General features: G+C 32.7%; 1 long non-coding RNA gene across 1 annotated transcript; it reads right to left on the bottom strand.

Annotated features, from left to right (window-relative positions):
• Nucleotides 1-3692: 3692 nt before the first annotated feature.
• LOC107930595 (uncharacterized) lies at nt 3693-6463 on the bottom strand. The gene is made up of 4 exons (XR_005922178.1): nt 5998-6463; nt 4428-4977; nt 4209-4315; nt 3693-4101 (listed from the first exon to the last, which is right to left on the bottom strand). It is a non-coding gene; the product is annotated as an uncharacterized lncRNA (long non-coding RNA).
• Between the last annotated feature and the right edge of the window lie 598 nt (nt 6464-7061).

The raw sequence follows: 7061 nt of genomic DNA, 5'->3' as shown, positions 1-7061 counted from the left end.
CAATATGAAACTTCTAGAGAGAAGGGAGAGACTTGACGATAATTTGATAGAAAGAGTTGATACATAAAAGAAGAGTCATACGTGCTAGTGCTACCTGCTCAATTTGCTAGCTCGTTTGATTTGTGAAAAAGTATGAGCAAGCATATTAAGTTAAAAAAAAAAAAAAGAGTCAAAAGCAAAATATTTTAAAAGATAGGTCAATCTCAAATATTCGAAGCTGGCCACTGTACAACTTGTATTCAAGTTTATAATATGACATATATCTAGAGGTGCTTATGTGCCGGGCTGGGCCGGGCCTATAAAAAATTTGGCCCGGGTCTTAGGCTTGGGCCCGACTCAAAATATGGGCCTGAAATTTTGCCCAGGCCTGGCCCGGCCCATTTTAATAAATACTAAAAATTTATTTTTAAAATTAAAAAATAAAAAAAAAAGTATTTTAAAAATATTTTAAAATTAAAAAATTTTAAAAATAAATATATTTATTATATCAGGCCGGGCCGGGCCGGGCCAGGGCCAAAAAAGTGGTGCTCGAGGCCCGGCCTGTTTTCTAAACGGGCCTCGTTTTTTTTCCCAAGCCCATATTTTGGGTCTATATTTACCCAAACCCTCCCATATTTCAGGCAGGCCGTCGGGCCGGGCAGCCTCTACATATATCTATTCAACTTGTATTCAAGTTTATAATATGACATATTTTTATGTAGGTTTTTATAGCTTATGTTTAGAGGTTTTTTATTATCCCTCCCAACGATGATATTTTTAATATTCGAACTCGCATTCTTTATTGGGAGTGTAATGAGTGATGGGTGTAAATCCACCCAAAATAAAAGTTCCAACGCTTAAAACAGAATTAAGCTCCATAATGTGAACTTTGTACTACATTTGTCAAGACATCAAAATCAAACAAAGTTCGCAACCATTAACAATCCTTCATTATTAATTTTTTTTTTTTTTCCTTTTTTGCATTTTTTTCAACATAAGCATGTCATTGGCTTGCCTAGGGTGTAACTAGATCTTTCGACGCGAAAAGAAATGACAATTCAAGCCCCCCACCTCGGTTACTCAACCAATTACAACTTTAGATGGCTATCAGTTTTATTCATAATTATTACAATCATCAGAACAAGAACCTTTCCGTTAGTCACAATTCTAAAATTTTACTCATGGTCTAAATAACTAGCTAAGTAAATGACACTTTATTGCCTTTTTTCAGTTTTTTTCTTTTCAAAAAAAAAAGGGCTATTTATGGAAATAAACACATGCAATAAAGTTTTTCAATAGTTTAGCAAAGAAATAAACATCATGGAGATTTCAATTTATACAATTTAACTCATATAATTTTACAAACCTAAAGTGCTTGTAAGGATTAAGTCATGAAATAAAACTCGCTCAATGTTTAAATACTTAAAATATTGAGGAAGCAAAATTCGAGCTATTGTTAGACAATAAAAAAACATGCAAGGAATGTGAAAAGTACGATTCATGCACAAGAACAAAGCAAGTTAATTGTCCCTGACAAAGTCTTGGACACAATTTTGCCCGACCAGTATACAGAAAAAAATCATCCATTTCACCACATGCAACAGTAAATATTAATTAGATGTCAATCTCAACCCCCCCTCCCCCACTTAATTCTACATTGTCCCCAATGTGGTGGCAATTGCAAAAACTATGTGAAGGTAAAGAAATACTCCCTTATGGTGGTGGGATGCTTCCATGATTACCAATGTTGCGAAGGTTGTGTGGAAGACACATTTAGTTTGTGGCATCAAAGTACCTAGATGAACAAAAAATAAAATCATATAAAATCAAACCAAATAAAAGAAATTAAGGCAAATAAATGGAACTTTATTCTTGGGTTGCCTCCCATAAGCATTTTTGTTTAATGTCGCTAACTTGACATGACCCAATGACTCTATTCAAGTCAGATTTCTAATCCTTATTTCTTCTAAAATTTGAAGTTATAGCTTTCAATGTTCTTTTTTGCCTATGAAGAGATAAATAGATAGCAATTTCGATTCCCAAGTCGGTGCCATTTCAGAATTGGTCAACTTTTTCTTTTTTGTTAGTGCATAATTCCTTCAAAAACTTTTCATAGTGGGGGTACTTGTTTAATGGCATATAGAATGGTATGCTCACCTCTACCTTGTGAAAAATTTAGAGAGTTTCTTTTCTCTTACTGTTCTTTCTTATTTTTGGTTGCCTTTCAAAAGGGAGGTGAAATCACAATCAGTTTGGGAGGTGTTGGTTTTATTTTTGCCTGTGACTTATCATCTTGCTTTTCTTTGCTCAAGTCGTGCCCACAACTTTTACAAGGAAGGGGTTCCAGAATTGTTCCACTTCTCAAGGTCATTGCACTCTCGTTTTACCTCAAATTAGACTTTGTTTAGGACGACAACTTCCTTTGGGACTCCAATCTACCAATTGAAATAACGAGATGACTCACCTGGTTCTCCAAGTTTTGGATACTTGCCTTCACTTTCTATTAGAATTTCTAGAAAAATTTCAGAAAAATTTTTAGAGATGTGCTTGAAGGTTGCAGTTGCTACATGGATGGACTAGGCTGATAATGTGGGTTGAATTGAGGTCTCATTCCATAGCCTAAATTGGGGTAATCTCTCCACCCAATATTGTATGTGTCGGGGAATTGATCATATCTTCTTTAAGGTGGTTCAAGAAAGTTTCTAATAGTAGTGCTAACTTGTTCTCGATAGTCATCTTGCAAAATAAGACATGCATTTGTCGCTTGATTGGGTGTAGCATCGATACCACACATCTTAACCTATATAGTATTTCTTGCAACAATACGTTGTATAAGGTTAGCAATATCATTTAAGGGCACGTTTGGTTCGCTGTATTGGATTAGAGGTGTATTGGATTAGAGGTGTAATGGAATAGATGTGTAATAGCAAATCAACTGTTTGGTTGAATGTAATGGAATAGAGGCGTAATAGTAAAACTGTGTTTGGTTGAATGTAATAGAGGTGTAATAGCATAATGGAGAAAACTAAAATGACCAGAATACCCTTAGCATAAATTTGTTTTGGTAAATGATTATTGTTATTGTTATTTAAATTTTAATAAGATTATTTATTATCAAAAATAAATAATTTAATCATATTTAAACATAATTATTATTTAATATATTTTAATTAAAATATATAATTTAATAAAATTCTTAATAATTAGCAGAAATTTGTTTTGGTAAATTATTTTATTTAAATTTTAATAAGATTATTAATATCAATAATAAATAATTTAATCATATTTAAACATAATTATTATTAAATATATTATAATTAAAATATATAATTTAATAAAATTCTTAATAATTAATATTCTTATATGAATTTACTCAAATCATAATATATGATACTGTAAAATATAAATTAAAATAATAATTATTAAATATATTATAATTAAAATATATAATTTAATAAAATTCTTAATAATTAATAGTCTTATATGAATTTACTCAAATCATAATATATGATACTATAAAAGAAAATTTGAAATAATTAATATTAAATATATTTTAATTAAAATATATGATTTAATAAAATTTAAAATAATTATAACTAATAAATTATATTTTATGAATTTGTATAATTTAAAATAATAATTATTACATATAATTTAATTATTACATATAAAATTAGTTTAATTAAGGTAACCTAAGTTTAAAACAAATAAAATAAAGAATGAGGATTTGGTTTAGTGTATTAAGTATATCTATTTTGTTGACAAATCTAAACTAAGCTTTTTCTAATGACTAGATCGAAAGGGTGAAGAACCCCAATAAACAAGAACAAGTATAACTATTGTTTTCTACGTCATTGTGATCTTCTAATGCAATCCTATAACTAGGAAGAACCGCATATAATTGGTCGGATTGCGGCTTTGAGATCATCGTAAAATCTTTGCTCCGAAAATCTGCTAGCTCTTCTCCTTGCTGCTGTAGCTATCTTGAGTCTTTCAGACTCGGGCATCTTCACGATTTTCAGGACTGCATCTGCATATTCTTCTACATTTTGAGCAAGAAATCCTGTTTGTGTCCATCTTCATCTAAAACAATGTCCATTTTCGGGCCAGCAGAATTATGAGCTGAGGGGAGTCGAGCAAAATGAATATCATTTTAAAAACATTTTTAAAATGGAAAACAAAAGTAGCTCGAATCAGAAATTATAATATCAGTTGCCATGCTAGCTCACCTATAGGTATGGCTCCTGCAGCCATGTACTCTACAACACTAATGCAAACTGTAAACTGGTAAGAAATCACAGCCATGTACTCCTGCAGCCATGTACTCCTGCAGCTCCTGAGTTAAAAAAATCAAACTGTAAAGAGTTTCTAGAACTAATCAAGGTTCCAAAACTGAAACACCGGAACCATTAAAAATTTAGCTTGAAGGTCTATGTAAGTATGTGCACCTTCTCGGGACGAAATTGTGCAACAGATATGATTTTTGGAGTTTCCACCGATCTTTCCAAAGGAAGTGCCTGTTTCAGATGTAAACTGGTAAGAAATCACAGATGAATGACACTAAAAAATATAAAATGCACTATGATTGGTGATGAATAACAAGAAACAGAACCTAAAGTCCTGAAGTATCACAAGGTGGATAAACTCGCTTAATGCAGTTAGGAATACCCCAAAGCTTCTCGATGTGAGACTGAGTCCATGAAGAGTTGACCATTATAAGATGTGCACAAGATCCCACCATTACAAAATGTGTTTGGAAGGACTTGTTAAATAGACTTGTTGTATATACTTGTTGGCATAAATTGTGAGACAAAAATGTATGAACAAATCCAAGAACAATACTCAGTCTTAATGTTCCCCAAACCCCTAATTCATATATAGATCTAAGCTATTAGGGGGAAATCCTAGTCTTACAATGTTTGTGGCATTTGTTTCAGATACATAACCATCCTTGTCGAGCATGATTGCATCATTGGCATTCGCATTATTCCCTTCTATCTGCATTGGACCACACAAATCATTTTTTTCCCAAGAGATAGTTTAACAAAAATGCATATCTAGCATTAGTCTGAGAAACATAATCTCCACCATAACACAGGAAAATATACAGGTCATATCATCCATCATGGTTTACACCCTTAACCCAAACAAAACAAAAATATCCAAGCCTAGAGAGAAAGGTCTACTAAAGTTTTCAGGTAAGAAAATAAGAAACTAAATACAGTTGTTATCTTGCGAAATTTGATTAATCAGTTGATGATACTGTCAGAAGCATTTAAAGATAGTAAGCCGTCAAATTGAGAACAATACTTGCTCGAATAGCATGAAAGAATGAAAACAACATTCAAATCATAGATCAGATATTAGAACATCATCTACTCTCAGCTTTATCGTAAAATCAAATGAAAGTCCTGCATTGGACAACCTTTGCCAGTATGTTATTAGAACATATTTTTTATGCTTCATGATTAAAGATTTTGCGTGATCATTCATACACAACAATCAGTGTTCATTTATCAGTGGGTTTGTAATTTGTTTACTACTCTTTGTTTAACACAACTTGCATAGCAGTTAGGTAAGACCAAAGTTTTCCTTAGAGATGGGGTTTATTGAGAAGGAAAAAGACTAGGGATGGAGAAATGCATTTTTATTGTATTTAACAGTAGAGAAGCACCGCACTGCACAATTTCTTAAGGGTGGGGGTGTCGGATTTTCTTTTAAACAGAAATTATTTCGATAGAACAGATTTCATAACTCACATCCTATTATCAGCCCAATATATACATATTACTGCTCATAATATCTCCAACTTTATCATGATTATTCAATTAAATTTTTTTTTTTAAATAAACAATCGATTCAACTATCAGAAATAAACAACCGATGCTTCTCATGCAATGAAGATGATGATTTATAACCCTCTCTAATCATGCTTCAGAAAAGACAAGCAAATCAGCATGCAAAGCACCCACAATCCAAGGCAAAGACAGAAAACTAAAATGAAAAGTTCATCCATACCTCACGCCAAGATCGAGAGAACCTAATGAAGCAGTGGCTTTCAAACGTGCTGCAACAAATGAAAGGGAAAAAACGATCGACAGAGAAAATCGATAAAGGCAGACGAGGAGAAATTATGAGGACAGAAGAGGAGAGGGTCGGGTAGGGAGGGAGGGTAAAACAGAGAGTTGGGAAGGGAAGCCGGACGTAATGTGTAATACGCGATTTGAGAAGGGATTAGAAAAGCAGGGAATTTGGGGATTAGGTCGGGATTGTATTACGCGCGTAATACCTATTACAGTGAACCAAATGCCGGAATAGGAGCGTAATGTAATAGGCGCGTAATCAGGGCGTAATGGATTAGCTAATACACTGAACTTACCTCATGCTACTCTCATTATGAAATTAGGAATAAGCCCAAATAATTGAGAATTAATATCCATGGCAGAACTTAATAGGTTTATCTTTTTTTCAAGTTCACCTCATTTCTTTAAGGCACTTGTAGTCTTCTCGATTTCTAGATTATACTCGAATGTGCTTGAATTTTCATATTTGATCATCGAGAGAAAACAAAATAGTTAGTCTCAATCCTCAACAACAGTGTCAAATTTTGATAGGTATCAAATCCACCAAAAATAAAAGTCCTACGCTTAAAACAAAATTAAAATTCGTAGTTAGGGAAGTAGGGTTGATCCCATAGAGCTCGATCTGACTAATTTGAAGATTTCTCACAACCAGAGCATTTTGTGGGTAGTTTCGCACCCACAACTTTTGCAGATGTGCGAAAAATAAAGAGGGAATTTAAAGTATAATGCAATTAAATAATAAAATAAAAAATAAAATAGAACAAGAGAATTTCGAAATAAAAATAGATTTAACCAATAGATTGAAATATCTAGCCTCTGAAACGACATCAGTTTCAATTCTAAACTAATCACAAATTATAGATCCCACTCCACTCGATAATAAGTCTGTTATAGAGATTAAGAAATAGCCTCAAACCTCTAATTCTTCCTCAACGGTAAATTAAATGTAAAGAACTCGAGAACTAATTCTTGCCAAATGAAAAACCCTGAGATCAGCTC

The sequence above is a fragment of the Gossypium hirsutum genome, chromosome D12 (assembly GCF_007990345.1).
Source record: "Gossypium hirsutum isolate 1008001.06 chromosome D12, Gossypium_hirsutum_v2.1, whole genome shotgun sequence".
NCBI lineage: Eukaryota > Viridiplantae > Streptophyta > Magnoliopsida > Malvales > Malvaceae > Gossypium > Gossypium hirsutum.
Note: the sequence above shows the minus strand (reverse complement) of the source record. Positions and strands in the feature narration are given on the sequence as shown.